Source organism: Electrona antarctica, assembly GCF_951216825.1.
Source record: "Electrona antarctica genome assembly, chromosome: 4".
Lineage (NCBI taxonomy): Eukaryota > Metazoa > Chordata > Actinopteri > Myctophiformes > Myctophidae > Electrona > Electrona antarctica.
The window spans coordinates 48,105,099-48,122,118 of NC_136809.1; the positions used below are offsets into that span (position 1 = coordinate 48,105,099).

At 43.7% G+C, this 17,020-nt stretch overlaps 1 protein-coding gene across 1 annotated transcript in view; it reads right to left on the minus strand.

Annotated features, from left to right (window-relative positions):
• Positions 1 to 16,437, minus strand: part of grin2bb (glutamate receptor, ionotropic, N-methyl D-aspartate 2B-b) — a gene marked incomplete at its 3' end in the record, with an annotated part of 184,499 nt that extends 168,062 nt beyond the window's left edge. Inside the window, exon 1 of the mRNA XM_079499184.1 lies at positions 16,301 to 16,437. The remainder of the gene's footprint in view (positions 1 to 16,300) is intronic.
• Positions 16,438 to 17,020: the final 583 nt, after the last annotated feature.

The window sequence follows — 17,020 nt, forward strand, 5'->3', positions numbered from 1 at the left end:
TGGTCACTGACATTACGTCAGACCACAGCTGATCAGGCTATATAAGACCTTGCACCACTCAGTTCACACAGGTGTGATTTTTTTTAAATGTTTGTTTAGAGCACTTATGACATCAATCGTTTGCCAGCCAAGTCTATGGACTTTGAGGATATTAAAATGGTTTTGTTTAGAGCACTTTAGAGCCAGCCAAGTCTATGGACGAGCCAAGTCCTTGTACAGTATAGACTTTAGTGTTTGTTTAGAGCACTTATGACATCAATCGTTTGCAAGACAAGTCTATGGACTTGAATGTACTATGGACTTGTTTAATGTTGCACTAAATGAGACGTGAGACGTCATGTGGCCGATACAAATACAGTGGGCGGACCCTCACTTCACACAAGTGTGATTTTCAACCACCCCGCCACTTATGGTCATTCATTCATTCTTTCATTCATCCACCCATCCATCCATCCATCCATCCACCCATCCATCCACCCATCCATCCACCCATCCATCCATCCATCCACCCATCCACCCACCCATCCATCCATCCATCCATCCATCCATCCATCCACCCATCCACCCACCCACCCACCCATCCATCCATCCACCCATCCATCCATCCATCCATCCATCCATCCACCCATCCACCCACCCCCAGGTGAGATGTGTGATAAAGGCATCGAATGGTTTACGGCCATATCTTCCCATCCATGTGGTTATATGGCAGCTGACGAATCAGCAGAATCTAAAGCTGTATCTTCCCTGCTGCAAAGCCACCACCTGCTGAACTGGCACCCCGACTGACCTCTGCTTGTGGAAGTCACCATGTCAAACATGGAAGAAACTCCGCCACCAAACCAGTGTTGTCTTTGGCAGCAAATTTCTGTTTTAGTTTTAGTCATAGCATTTTGAATAATTTACATTTAGTTTTAGTCACATTTTAGTCACCTGGAATGTTTTTGTGTTACTCTAGTTTTAGTCGACTAAATCTACAGTTGATTTAGTCGACGTCTAAAATGTATCTTGGCGGGCCTTGATGCGTCGTAATGGCTGATTTTACAATTGCTGAAAATAGCTGATCTACAAGCTCACTGATCTACAAGCTCACACTCTTGTGAGCTTGTAGATCTGCTATTTTCAGTCTAGTTTTTATTTGTTGACGAAATTGTCAACAAATCCTCCCACTTCTCTCATGTCTAAAGATGTTTTTTTTGTTGCCAAAAATATGTTTTTTGACTTGCCATTGCTTTTATGATGGATATGGTTAAGCATTGTAAACCCTGTTTCTAAATAGGCTATACACATCTGCATGTTTTAATAGTGTGTCTGCGTGCGGTGCGCACATGCACAAAAATGCGCGTGCATGTGAGCGTGCATGTGTCTTATGGGGCATCCCCCCACTTCTAAAAGTAGCACTATACAACACTGATTACAAGTAGCTGAGTTTCAAGTCCAAGGCCACTGTGACCTCACAAAACACGTCAATTAAATTCCTTCAAAGTCTTAATTCACTATTACACAGTACACAATATAAGTTTGCACAGATACACAGTAGAAGGCAACTGGTTGGCAACCATTGTGTGCCATTTTTTGTTTTCATTGCATTGTATTAACTATGATTGCCTGGTGACAATGAAATTGATTTTCGATGTGAAGCAGCTGTCAAGACGTTTGCTACTTATTAGGGTGAACTAAGCCTATTACTGATGACTATCATGTCTCTGCTAATGTCTCCACAAATTAAATCTATGCTTTATTCGTCCATCTTTTTATTACGCTCTTCCTCTCCCCTCTTGAACATAATTATCCACTTGCAACCACTCTCTCCCAGGCTGAGCTATCTGTGTCACACATGATTCTTTTCTCTTCTCCCGTTTCAGTACTTTAATTCATCACATAGTCCCCAATCCTGTACAGCAATCAAAACCTGTCATCACTCTCTCGTCACCTCTAGCCGTTCCTCAACCCACAAATCTTTCCCTTTCGTACTGCAATCTGCCATTTTCCATCTGAAAAACCTCACTGGCGTCTGTTGTCCTCTGTTCGCCGTAATGTGTCAAGTAAAATGCTTCAAAAAGACTATCTTTGGAATGAAAGGAGAAGTGACAACTTCCATAGGTCTCAACAGATGGCAGCTGACACGGAAACAGCTCATCATGTCATAAATGAACACACACAAGCACACAAGGGGAAAGAAAGGCTCTCTAGCTCCGGATGCATGTTTGTATTTTCTTCAATAGCGGATAGATAGATCTACAACAGTGTCACATTGCGATGCGTTGTGAGCTTGTAGATCAGAAAGAAATATTGAATCATTTTAACACAAATCTTGTATGGGGCACAAAAGATTGTGGTCTGCAGCCAAATGCATAATAATTTGGGGGTCCTGAAAAGGTTTGAAAACCACTGGTGTAAGAGACTGACTAGCAGCAGCAGCAGCATCACAGTATTGCTCCCACTTTTTCTATTCTTAGCTCCGTCTCATTTTCTCACAGTCACACATGAAGAGCTATGGAAATAAAGAGTGGTAGACATGTCAAATGTTATTTGTTCTTGCCAAAAGGTGAGGTGAAGTTGAATATATTATAATCTCTGTGTGTGTGTGTGTGTGTGTGTGTGTGTGTGTGTGTGTGTGTGTGTGTGTGTGTGTGTGTGTGTGTGTGTGTGTGTGTGTGTGTGTGTGTGTGTGTGTGCGCGCGCGTGCGTGCGTGCGTGCGTGCGGCATGGCGTGGCGTGGTGTGGCTTGCGTACACAATACATACAGTACGTACCAGTACGTACTGGCGTGCATATGTGAAATGTAAATGACATGCACATTTGGAGAGGATTACATGGCTAGTACAAAGAGCATTGCAGAAACGCAGATCGAAATACTAGAAAAAGTGCCCTTCTGGGCACAGGTCTCCACCAGGAGGATAGGAGTGTGTGTGATGTTTGGCAAAATGTTTAGGAGCAATATAAACGTGTGTGTGTGTGTTTGTGTGTGTGTGACGCGGCTTGGCCTGTTGTAGCACCACCATGAGGCTGATTTGAAAACTGTCAAGTGGCATTTCTTCCAAAGCCTAGTGGGAATATGCATGCACAGTTTCACCACAATCTGACGCTGCGTTGAGTAGTATTTGTACAAAACGGGTACAAAGCGGGCTACTCCTGAAAAGTTTAGAAGCCAATCGTAGCCAATGAGGGTGGATTATGAGAAATCAAACAAACCTGTCTTGATCACATGACTATGAAGAGCATGTGTACCGATTTGGGTAAAATTAGAAAATGTGTTTTACATATGTCGGCCTCCTGGTGGCGCTATAAAGAGCAGATGTGAAACATTCCAGGCAAAGGTTTTTCCTTGGCCTCTAGGGAGTTGGCATACAAAGTTATCCACAGATCCGTGCAGTTAGAGGTAAAAACACTTTTCGACCAATTATAGCGCCACCATGAGGCTGAGTTGAAAATGTTCATGTGGCATTTCCTCCTCGGCCTAGTGTGTGTGCACAATTTCACGGAAATCACACGATGTGTTCATGATTTGCAGCATTTTGTTTGAAACTGAGCACTCCTGCGAACTTTGGAAGCCAATATTAGCCAATCAGGATGGAGTCTGAGAAATATGAAAGACCTGTTTCGTTGAATGGCTCTAGAGAGACTGTGTTTGCGTGATGGATGTTTGGACAAAATCTGTAGGTGTACTGTCTAAAAACTTGTTTTGCACAAAGCGGCCTCCTGGTGGTGCTATAACAGGCCGTTCTGGAAATTTTGGGGCAGAGGTTCATCGTTGGCATCCAGGGAGTGTGTGTGCAAAATTTGGCATCTACCGGGTTAACGGTGCCGGAGATTAGCTGTTCACAGACGGAAGGACGGACACAGACACGGACACGGACACACGGACGGACGGACGGACGGACGGACGGACGGACGGACGGAGTGCAAAACATACTCTCTCCCCATGCCTTCGGCCTGGTGGAGACAATAAAGGGCCGGCGGAAGAAAAGAGGTGAACAGTGGAATCGAGCATGTGTTTAAGGTTATCACTTTGGCACAGAGGTGTCATTTCATTGGGGTGGCAAAAAAGGGGCCACTTCAGTCCGATTCCAAAAATAGAAGAGCTACAAGTGCTGAAATGTTTTGTTGAAAAAAACAGAGAATAAAATAAAATAAAACAATGCCCAAATTAGAAAGGCCAGTTGGAGGAAACACCAGAATCTTGGAATTAAATTAAAAAGCTAACGGGGTGGCAATTGCCCTCACTTAAATTGGGCACTTGGCCACGGTGTCTCCAAAGTTCACTGCTCAAAACAGGGGAGGGAATGCTGCTGCATGCTTACAGACGTAGTTCGTCTAAAAACTACTTATTATTCTATCAATTACACACCCCATGAAGTCTTGAATTCATGGATATTTTTTTGTTTTTTTTTGTCGCATTCCTGAACCAATAATTTCACGACCAGCAGAGTCTCCTACTAACAACCAGCCACCCGGTCAAACTATTGGATGACAAAAACAAAACGAATCTCCATGAATTCAAGGCTTCGTGGGATGTGTAATTGGTAGAAAATAAGTATTTTCTTTTTGCTGAACTACTACTTTAAAAAGAGGGCAAACAACATTCAATTCGTAGTGTTCTTTTATCCATTTGTAACTCTGAGACCCCTTTTCCACCGGTTGGTTCCCAATGGGAACCGGTTCAGTTCTTTTTGGTTTTTAGTGCATGAGCCAGAGCTCAAAAATTGGTGGGCAAACTATGCCCTACTGTATATTAAATTGTTTATATGATCAATACAAGTAAATTAATACATGATAACCCTTCCACAGTATAGTAGCTTTTTCATATTTTCGATTATTTTGCACATTTTCCTACATAATGCCTCATTTGCATATTTAAAAATGTAAAATTTGTAATACAATAAATCATTGTTTTCGTGTAAGTACTCAATTGGGGAAGTTTAATGGTGATAACAATCTAATATAGGTATGGTTTTGCCCACTCAATTCATAATTAACGTTTCCATTTTGGAGTTTTTAATCCATGAGCCATGGACTAAAAACCAAAAAGAACTGAACCGGTTCCCATTGGGAATCAACCGGTGGAAAAGGGGCCCGAGAGTATATGAATGTAACTTTACTTCTTATTTTTTCCTCTTCCTGGACCTACTGTGGATTATACCAGGGACTAGTTGACTTGTTGACTAGTTGACTAGTTGACTGTGGATTATACCAGGGACTAGTTGACTAGTTGACTAGTTGACTGTGGATTATACCAGGGACTAGTTGACTAGTTGACTAGTTGACTAGTTGACTGTGGATTATACCAGGGACTAGTTGACTTGTTGACTAGTTGACTAGTTGACTGTGGATTATACCAGGGACTAGTTGACTTGTTGACTAGTTGACTAGTTGACTGTGGATTATACCAGGGACTAGTTGACTTGTTGACTGTGTATTATACCAGGGACTAGTTGACTTGTTGACTAGTTGACTGTGGATTATACCAGGGACTAGTTGACTTGTTGACTAGTTGACTAGTTGACTGTGGATTATACCAGGGACTAGTTGACTAGTTGACTAGTTGACTGTGGATTATACCAGGGACTAGTTGACTTGTTGACTAGTTGACTAGTTGACTGTGGATTATACCAGGGACTAGTTGACTTGTTGACTAGTTGACTAGTTGACTGTGGATTATACCAGGGACTAGTTGACTTGTTGACTAGTTGACTGTGGATTATACCAGGGACTAGTTGACTTGTTGACTAGTTGACTAGTTGACTGTGGATTATACCAGGGACTAGTTGACTTGTTGACTAGTTGACTAGTTGACTGTGGATTATACCAGGGACTAGTTGACTTGTTGACTAGTTGACTGTGGATTATACCAGGGACTAGTTGATTTGTTGACTAGTTGACTAGTTGACTGTGGATTATACCAGGGACTAGTTGACTTGGACTTTAGTTCTTCTTGAACGAGTGCATGTGTTTGGTCTGACCAGGCACGTGCAGAGAGAGTTAGAGAGGCAGGGGCTGAAATCCCGTAAAAGGGCACTTTTGGACAAAAAATAGCGAAAATAGCAGATCTACAAGCTGCGCTGCGACGCGTTGAGAGCTTGTAGATCAGCTATTTTTGGGGCGCAACCCAGCACTCTTTAGCTAGTGGAGTTGAGACATGGATTTCGAAACAAATTTGTTCGACGCAAAATGCTGCGTTCAAGTTCAGGAGACTTTGGGGGGGAAAAAAGCAATTATTCTGAATGCTGCCTTCCTGCATGGCATGGATTGCATTCGTGGTCTGGAGAGGGCAGTTGTCTTACAGAATACAGATGGGTAAAAGGGCAGGGGCTGAAGCCCCCTTTGATGTCTATGTGTGCACGGCCCTGGGTCTGACGTACTAAACAGTCTTACAGTCATGAGTCCAACACCCTACCCAAAACCCAACCCAATCTCGAAATTAACCCTTTTACGTGGTAGCACCGGTGCTACCAGTTTAAAATGATAGGAGCGCGAGAAACATTTTAGGAGCACCCACCAACATGTTGTTAAAATAAAAACAACAATATAACATGAAATGCCGAAATGCATGCAATTAGGTTACTTGTACTGTGAGTGTGAGGGTGCTTGAGCGTCATGTGTGTGTCTAGTAGTTGGCCTCAAACCTTTTCATGTCAAGGACCCCAAATTGACACTTATTAGCCCGCGGACCCCCATTTGAAAAGATATGAAAGGATCCCCCATAAGAGAAGATTGTTATGGCTCTAGCAGTGATATTCTCATCATTTAAATTTCAAGGACCCCCCCCCCCCCCACAGTTTGACATCCTATCCTGTTTGAGTGTGCTGAGAAATGTGAAATCTTCTTCCCAGAACAGGCTGCTAGCAGGCAGCTTCAGTGGCCTTGTGGTTATAGAGGAGCGTCTGGGGTAAGTCCCTGCGACATGCTAGCTAGCGTCATGTCCAGGGGGTGTACTTGTACATCATGCCACACCTCATGCTACAGACACAGGAGATAGGCCTGACCCTATGGCAGGAGCCACAGTCAGCAAGGCTTACTGTGGTTAACCCATTTGGACCTGAGAACAGATTCTACAAATGTCTTCTAAATCCGGACAGATTTCAGAAAAACCCATGTTTCTATTATAAGTGGTTCTCAAACATTTTCATGTCAAGGACCCCCAAAAATATATGTATTTGGCCGCCGACCCCCCCCCCCCCCCCCCCCCCCATCTGAAAATATGTTGTTCCAGGGACCTTCCAGAAGCAATTAAAAACGTTCGCTCCGAAATAACATGTATATTCAAAGGTTTGCGCCACATTTTCACGGGTTTTTGCAAAAATAGCAGACCTACAAGCTCGTAGCGCGGCACTCGGTGCCGCGCTACGAGCTTGTAGATCTGCTGTTTTTCAATAGCTAAAGTATAACATAATGCTTAAAACAGCAAAAGGGGTTCCCGCCCAGAATGCGTTAATTAGCACTGAGGGTTTGGCAGTGCACCTCCAGCCCTCTCCACGACTCCACCACCACACTGTCACTGTCACATTACCCTTCCTGGCTTCATGTCCCACATAGAGCATCTGTCAAGGCGATCGGTCTCCTTCATCCTCATTACGTCTGTTAACGTCGATTCCCTGCCTCATTCCGACTGCTTCTTTTATACACTCCATGCCATGCGTGAACTACAGACAGACAGCACCGGGGCTGCCGACACAGATGTATAATTTCATCATTATCTCAGTATAACATGATAAAGTAGGCCTATATACCCCATTGTACCAGAAACGGTATCTCCTTGTGACAGGAGGAGACGCCATCTCGTAATAATAAATATCACGGCACAATGAGAACGCAGTTAACGTCATAACGAGGAAACATATCTTGTTACCGTATTGAAAAGAGGTGTCGAACGGTATATCAGATCCCCTGCCCTGTTGAGCCCCCTCTCCCAGCCTGACACATTTGTGTGTATCCTAGGGGTTCTAGTGTGTGTGCGTGTGTGTGTGTGTGTGTGTGTGTGACGTGTGTGTGTGTGTGGTGTGTGTGTTTTGTGCAAGCGCACGTGGGCACGCAAATGTTTTGTATGTTTGATAGTGTACTGTATATATCAATGTGCACAAGACTATAGGTGCATTTGGCCACATACATGTTTGACAATGTGTGATATTGTGCTATACTGGGATTTCTTATTTTAATGTGATGCTTTACCGTGATCAGTTTCATTCATTCACTACATTATATTTTATTTTCTACCTACTCTGTCATGCTAATACATCGGCCTGTTTTCAACTTTTCATGAAGGTAAAATCTGCCCTAGAGACAAATATGTTGTTCCTGTAATCTGGGATTACACCCTTAGATCTAAAGTAACACCTACATTTAACCACAAACTTGCTTTAAGATTGTATCAGTGAGGGACAAGCCCCGGAGCTGCTAGTTGGCCAGTTAGCGGAGACCAAAACAATGTGGATGTTTTCTACATTTTTTGGTTAAAATTTGCAACGCTGTGTTCGTATCACAGTTTCATCACATCCTGGCTCGACTATTGCAACAGTATCCTCTATGGCACCACAATTTACTCTTTCAATTTAGGCATTTAGTTAATCCAGAGCGATTTACAGTAAGCAAAAACAACACATGGTAATACATCAAATACATAGAAAGAGTCATCAAGAATCATAAGCAAGCTGAGAGTCTAACATCCACCTAACAGTAGAATCTGTACAATGAAACTGAGTATATATACACTATAGAGTGCTATGTCTACATAAAATGCTTACTAAATGACATACGTTTTGCCTTTGCATACGCCTGTAACCGCTGAGGCTAGTGCAAGTCAGTGCTACGGCAAGTGCTACCACCACCTCCAAAGTCCCCAATAAACTCCAATATGATCAGAACTCAGCTGCCAGCCTGCTCACCAGGTCCGTTCCGTTGCAGAGACCATATTACACAAGTCCACCACAACCTTCACTTGCTTCCAAACAAAGAATGAATCCACTTCAAAATAATAATACTACTACTAAACTATTAGTATAGGCCTAAGTGATGTAATTATTTGAAAAGGTAAACTATTTACTGCATACGGAAACCATAATTGTATGCCTGCATTCGTCGTCACGTCCATGGACACAGTGAATAAATGAGGCTTCACAGGTGGAGCAAACATTTACATTTTTTGAACCCATTTTCAGGTCATATGGAAAAGAGATTCACGGGGAGATCATTTTCCATTCTTATTTAACCCATTTTGACAGACATTTTGAGATCAGATTCCAAAAATGTCTTCTACATCCTGACAGCTCTTCGATTTTTCAAAAATAGCAGACCTACAAGCTCGTAGCGCGCCACTCGGTGGCGCGCTATGAGCTTGTAGATCTGCTATTTTTCAATAGCTGAAGCATAACATAATGCTAACACCAAAAGGGGTTCCCGCCCAAAATGGGTTAGAAAAGAAGTTCATGGGGTGAATAATACATTATTTTTCTATCTATTGAGGGGAAATAATGAGTGCTGCTGACAAGTACATGTTTTACTTCATAAACAACCAATGAAGCAAAGCCAGTGGACTTTAGTTTATTTTCTCTAGTTCACTGGTGTAGGTTGGTGTCTGCAACCTTTTTGAAATTAAGTGCATTTTTTAAGTGCACACCACATAAATAATTCCAACATATTTCGATTGTACACGTACGTATATAACATTTTCCCTGATGTTTTGTTTTTTATATTTTCTTTCACAATGTTAAAATGATCATTATTATGACTCAGAGATATAATACATATCTCCCGACTGCCATGAATGTAGAATAATAGAATAATTATGCCAGTGTGCCAGTGATCACCCTCCTTTGTGTCAATGTTACGTGTGGTGAGCTTGTCACATTGTGACGTGCGGTGAGCTTGTCACATTGTGACGTGTGGTGAGCTTGTCACATTGTGACGTGTGGTGAGCTTGTCACATTGTGACGTGCGGTGAGCTTGTCACATTGTGACGTGCGGTGAGCTTGTCACATTGTGACGTGCGGTGAGCTTGTCACATTGTGACGTGCGGTGAGCTTGTCACATTGTGACGTGCGGTGAGCTTGTCACATTGTGACGTGTGGTGAGCTTGTCACATTGTGACGTGCGGTGAGGTGAGCTTGTCACATTGTGACGTGCGGTGAGCTTGTCACATTGTGACGTGTGGTGAGGTGAGCTTGTCACATTGTGACGTGCGGTGAGCTTGTCACATTGTGACGTGCGGTGAGCTTGTCACATTGTGACGTGCGGTGAGCTTGTCACATTGTGACGTGTGGTGAGGTGAGCTTGTCACATTGTGACGTGCGGTGAGCTTGTCACATTGTGACGTGCGGTGAGCTTGTCACATTGTGACGTGCGGTGAGCTTGTCACATTGTGACGTGCGGGGAGCTTGTCACATTGTGACGTGCGGTGAGCTTGTCACATTGTGACGTGCGGTGAGCTTGTCACATTGTGACGTGCGGTGAGCTTGTCACATTGTGACGTGCGGTGAGCTTGTCACATTGTGACGTGCGGTGAGCTTGTCACATTGTGACGTGCGGTGAGCTTGTCACATTGTGACGTGCGGTGAGCTTGTCACATTGTGACGTGCGGGGAGCTTGTCACATTGTGACGTGCGGGGAGCTTGTCACATTGTGACGTGCGGTGAGCTTGTCACATTGTGACGTGCGGTGAGCTTGTCACATTGTGACGTGCGGTGAGCTTGTCACATTGTGACGTGCGGTGAGCTTGTCACATTGTGACGTGCGGTGAGCTTGTCACATTGTGACGTGTTGTGAGATTGTCGTCGATTGGCTATTTTCAACACCTGACACGGTTGTAGGTTAAGTGGTTGATTGGTTTCTATGAGCTACAGCACATAGCTAGAATCTTCTTGAAATTATTTGACATTTAGTTGCATAAACATCTAGCAATTTGTACTCAAGTCTGTAAAAGTATGGATTTTTAAAATAGAAACTGTGAAGTAAGAACCCTTAATGATACTACTGTAGTGTGTAAATGCTAGAGGGGCATTGTAGCCTACATGCTGTATTTCATCATAAAACCTAAAACAAAAACAGGACAAAAATGGATGTCATGAGACCTTATTAACCTTAAGTACAGTACTTGAATAAATGTGCTTAGTTACTTTACACCATTGGTTCTACCTCAGGCAGGATGAACTGAAAGCGAATGAGCGGCGCGCCTGTCACAGACGTGGCAGTTTTCTGCCCCGTTTTGGGGGGACTTTTGCCCTATGTTTTAGACCACGAACGGAGGGGCGCCGTCACAGGCTAAAGCGAGCGAGTTGCCATGTCGAACGTTGCAAAGTTCGCTTGAGCCGACTCAGACCCGTCCAAGTTGTGACCTGATAGGCACAGAATAGTAATAATTAATTAATTAATTGCATTTTTATAGCGCTTTTCCAAGTGCTCAAAGCGCTTTACAATGGTTCATTCATTCATACATTGGGAGGTGAAGCGGCGAACAGTCGACGCCAGCGTCCTCACTTCCCACATTCACACACCAATGGTGGCAAGCTTACACCGACCGACTCATTGGAGGCAATGTAGGGTTCAGTGTCTTGCCCAAGGACACTTCGACATGTGGACAGGAGGAGCCGGGATTCGAACCGCCGACCCAGGGATCATTGGACGACCTGCTCTACCTCCTGAGCCACAGCCGCTGTGGGGGGGGAGTAAATCCTCCCCCCCCACAATGAACACAGCGGAGCGCTCCCTACTCCACTGTCTCACCCAATCACAAGCCGCAACGCTCCTTCCAGCCCCTCCCAAAGCGGGGCGGAAAACAGGGTCGCGTCACAGACATGCGCAGAGCATGTTGGCTATTCAAACTGGAAGTTTGCACTGCTCATCCCTGCTTGCTTTGTGCTGCTCACACTGAAACTGCTGCTCTGCTGTCTGCTTGTAAAATGCTCAGCCTCCACCACCCCAGCTGCCACCTGTTGTTTTGGATCTGCTGTCTAGGTACGGGGTATTCGGAGACCCTATGGTTGGGAGATGTGCTTTATTAGAGTACCTAAAAGCAGATCAAATTCATCGCCAAACCATATGTTGCTCATTTTATATTCAAAAAATAATAAAATATATATTCTATGCAATCATGAGTTGTCCTTTGGCCCTTTGGGAAAGAAATTTGCCAAGACAGTGTGATATGAGTATGGCTTGCACATGGCCTGCACTGGCCTGCACTGGCTCCCGGTCGCTGCCGGTCGCTGCCCGCACAGAATACAAAACTCTGTTGCTGGCATTCAAAGCAACCAAAGGTATGGCTCCCCCATATCTTGCAAGCATGATTGAACCCTACAAACCCTCCCGCGCACTCAGATCAGCCAACGCAGGAAAGCTGGAAGTACCCTCACTAAAAACACCGGGACAACGCTCCACACGTCCCAAACTCTTCTCCCTTCTGGCCCCAAAACTGTGGAATGCACTTCCCGTTGCAATCAGAACTGCAGCATCACTCCCAATCTTCCGCCGTAGTCTGAAAACCCACCTTTTCAGACTCCATCATGGCCCATAGCACTTACCCTACCCCCTTAGATAGCACTTTTTTTTAGACTTAGATAGCATTTGAAACAGACTTATAGCATGTCATGTAGACAGAACAATAATTGCATTGTATGTAGTCATAGCACTTCATAGGACATATGTATAGCATAGTATAGCATAATAGTATAGTTGTCTCCACCAGGCCGAAGGCATGGGGAGAGAGTATGTTTTGCACTCCGTCCGTGTGTGTGTGTGTGTGTGTGTGTGTGTGTGTGTGTCTGTCCGTCCTTCCGTCCGTCCGTTACCAGCTAATCTCCGGCACCGTTAACCCGGTCGATGCCAAACTTTGCACACACACTCCCTGGATGCCAACGATGAACCTCTGCCCCACATTTTCCAGAACGGCCTGTTATAGCGCCACCATGAGGCAGCTTTTCACATGTTTTACCTAAAACTGCACCGATCTGCGTGAAACGTTGCATGCACACTCCCTAGAGGCCAAGGACAAACCTTTGACCTGCATTTTCCGCATCTGCCTTTTATAGCGCCACCAGGAGGCCGACTTTTGTAAAACACATTTTTTGATATTACTCCTCCAGATTCTGTCCAAAAATCGTTACACAGTATCTCTATGGTCATGTGCTCAAGTCGGATCTGTCCGATATTTCATATTCCATCCTAATTGGCTATAATTGGCTTTCACAGTTTGCAAGATTGCCCCGTTGTGAACAAAAGCCTCAAATCATGAACGCAGCATGCAATTTACGTGAAATCTTTCACACATTTTCTTACTAGGCTGAGGAATATATCCCACATTGGCCTGTTATAGCGCCACCAACAGGTTGATTTTTGCAAAACACATTTTTGGAACAAAATGCCTCAAATCATCCAATTGCAATCAAAGGCGTATGAAGAAATGGCACCCTTTTCACATTGGCCTATTATAGCGCCACCAGGAGGCCACAACCTGACCTGGCTTGGTGGAGACCTGTGCCCCGAGGGGCACTTTTTCTAGTTTATATGTATAGTGTCATTATATAGATATGTTCTAGTTACGTTCTTAGCTTATGCATGTTTCATTTGATAAATGCATTTTTATATATGTGATGTATTCCCATGCTTTTTTGTTCTTGCTTAATGTAAATCGCTCTGGATTAAGAGCGTCTGCTAAATGCCTAAATTGTAAATTGGCTTATTAGCCAGGCTATTGTGTCGGTACTCTGCCCCCCCACCTTTGAAATGTAAAGTTATTCTTATAGTTCCTCCTTGGTTAGGGGTAACTTTTAAGGGCCTTATTACTACAGTAAATAAACAAGTTTAAACTTGTTGAATTTCAATATTGACTTTCAAATACCTGAATGAACCAAGGCTGCTGTATTGGGATCAAACCAGATTTAACTTATAAAGCATTCAAGACAAGTCTTTTCAACACAACACTACTTCTTCAAGTACATTCCTCCATTTCAGGGAGCTGGAGTCGGAGAGACCACCACAAAGTACAGTACACCTCCCGCATACATACAACTTCCCAATTATCTGTGACCTGACATTTTGAGTGTGAGTCGTTGTTCCCCCCACCCACCCCCTATTCCCCCTCACTGTATGTTTTCTTTTCCCTTTTTACCTCCTTTATGATGATTTCCTGTTTCATAGAAGTGTATATTTGTATGTCTCTAAATGTTATGATGAATTGAACAAGGTGGACCCTGTTGTAAACAAGTGTAGTGCTTTATTGGGTTGTCCACTCAGTTAACAGTTTTTGTATCGAGTTGTGCTTGAAATGTACTGTAATTCTGCAAACTGTTAATAAATACTTCAATCAATCAATCAATGTTAGTAAATAGTAATTTAATTTTGGAAGGCACAATCGCAACGTAAACCTTAGATACAAGTTAACCAGGCTCTGTACACCCCCCTGCCACGCACGCACGCACGCACACACAAACACACACGCGCGCGCGCACACACACACACACACACACACACACACACCCTCTACACAAACTCAGTCTGTCATAAGATGTCTAGACTGTCATAGGACGAACCTTATAGGCAAGAAAAGGTGTAATAACATCACAACGCACCGCAAAGCCTTGTGATCTTGTTGATCTGCTATATTCGGCAAAATAGTGGATAGACCACTGAAGAGATCCCAGTCAACAATGTACATGCAGGATATAAGTGGTTACTTTAACAATCCAACATCATACGAGAACAACATATGTGAGCTCCACTTTGAAGCTACATTTCTGCTTCACCCCCTGCATCAATGTATTCTATGTCCTTCCATTATCAACGCACTCTTCCACAGCTTTAAAACTTCCTTGCTAATCTCTCTCCCCCCCCCCCCCCCCTCTCTCTCCCCCCCCCTCTCTCTCTCTCCCCTCTTATCAGTCCTGAGCTGTAGGGTGGTTGGCTGTTGAGGAGCACAAGCTCAGCAGTAAAAACGGACTCCAGCTCCCTCGTCCAAGCTGCTTTACATATACGTTATAGCACACCATTGTCTAGACCTGTTTTCCCTCATGAAGCTGTACATCTCAAGCATTTGGATGGGCTTATTGAAGCCAGTGTCTCATTATCCCTTATCTGAACACTAGGCTCTGAGAGTCTATGAGGGGGTAAAAAAAAAAAGGCAATTTCTCCATTCTTCCTTTGGCTCTGAATGTGTCCTTCATTTCTCATCACTTCTCGTTACTTTTAAAGTATAGAAGCAAAAAGAGGGAAAGAAACTTCCTATTCTTCAGTTCAATACTGACATACACAATTGTGATCTGCCCAGAGTTACACTCATTTGTTTTATGTTAAAGTTACTATTTATTAGGCTAATTATAGTTTTAGTATTTTTTCTTTTGCTAAAATGTTTTATGTAAAGCACATTGCATTGCCTTGTTGAAATGTGCAGTACGTGCCTTGCCTAATGCAGTAGTCAATGTCGAATCTAAAGGTCATGTTAGTTAAATATGTAATAACGCGTGCACGCACGCACGTTGCACGCACGTTGCACGCACGCATGTTGCACGCACGCATGTTGCACGCACACGCACGCACGCACGCACACAATGCAGAGGGGAACTGAACTCTAGAAACGATCTGTTTTCAGAATCAATACACAGACATAAAACTCCAATGTTACTGCGTTAGTCCCATTATTCACTGACCATTGTAGTGAGAAACAATTGAACTCTGGCCTAAAATCCTCACTGTTCATGTATCCATTTGTAACTCTTAGAGAGTACAAATGCAACCAAATGGACCCAGAAGCGTCAGTTGTGTTATATTTGTAGCCTACTTGTACTCTCTCAAGAGTTGAAATAGAATGATATAGTTAAAGCAGTGGTTTTCAACCTGTGGTCCTTGAAGGGATGCTAGGTGGTCACACGCTAATGGACACTTCTTTAACTCTTGAGAGTGTAAAATTAAACCAAATGTTTTCAAGTTACGCTCTCAAGAGTTAAATTATTGTTAAACATCAGCATTACTAATTTATAAGAAGTCTACACAAATAGAGAATGTAGAAGAATTGTTCATTTGAACATCGCCTCTCCTAATGGTCTTGGGTCTGAGAGGCTAAATCTCATCTACTGGTCGCCTGTGGCTCAAATGCCGAATAAATAATGGACCTTGATATGAAGGGAACTGCCCATAGATCCGAAGTCCCGTTAGTCCGAACATGCACTGCTCCCGTGCTTGCGGTTATGTTTAGGTTAGGATTAGAGATAGGGATAGTAATTTCGGAACAAGGAACCTTCTGACTAACGACACGGCACCGATATGAAAAGGGTTGAAAACCACTGAGTTAAGGGACAAGTGACCATGGGGTCTGGCCTACCTTGTACACTGCCAGCCCAGATCTCCTCTCTGCTCTTCAGAACTGGCATGATGGTGTGGTCTGGTCTTCAACCCCTCCTCTCATAGCCTCAGATGGAGGGATGGTCGACAGATGAATCCGTGCAGAGGAGACTGAAAAGGGGCTTGCCGAGTGTCGTGTGACCGTCTTGTGGTGAATGAGCTGGGAAATGATGTGTTTGAGTTACGATGAAATACTGAGGTTGAAATGGGTGTGGTCAAGAATGAGAGTATGCATAAAATATGTACTGCAATTGTCAATAAGTGATTGACAATTTCATATTATAGGAATCCCAGCTATTTCCAAAGTACCCTTGATCAAAAATGGGCCAGTCAGGTTCCAATATGCCTTACACTGAGGTCTTAGAACAGTAACAACTCAAACAGTCAACTCAAAATGTTTGAGACAGTACTTGAACTGAACAAAAATAACCAAAAATGATGAATGTACTGTAATGCAGTGGTAATGTAGTGGTCTCTTTCCATCCAAATCATGCCCCGAGGCTTTGCCCAGGATTCCTCTCAGAGGTCAGTACGTCTGGGAACACTGTTGCCGTGGAGATGAGGACAGTGTGTGTGTTCTGCTTCTTCTGTCACTCCCGTGCCTAGCTTTCTCTCGCTCCTTTTCCTTCACCTTGCAGTGGTATGGTCAACCGTTTGGTGTCTGTTCTGCACCCTCTTCTTCGTCAGTCTGAGAGAGAAA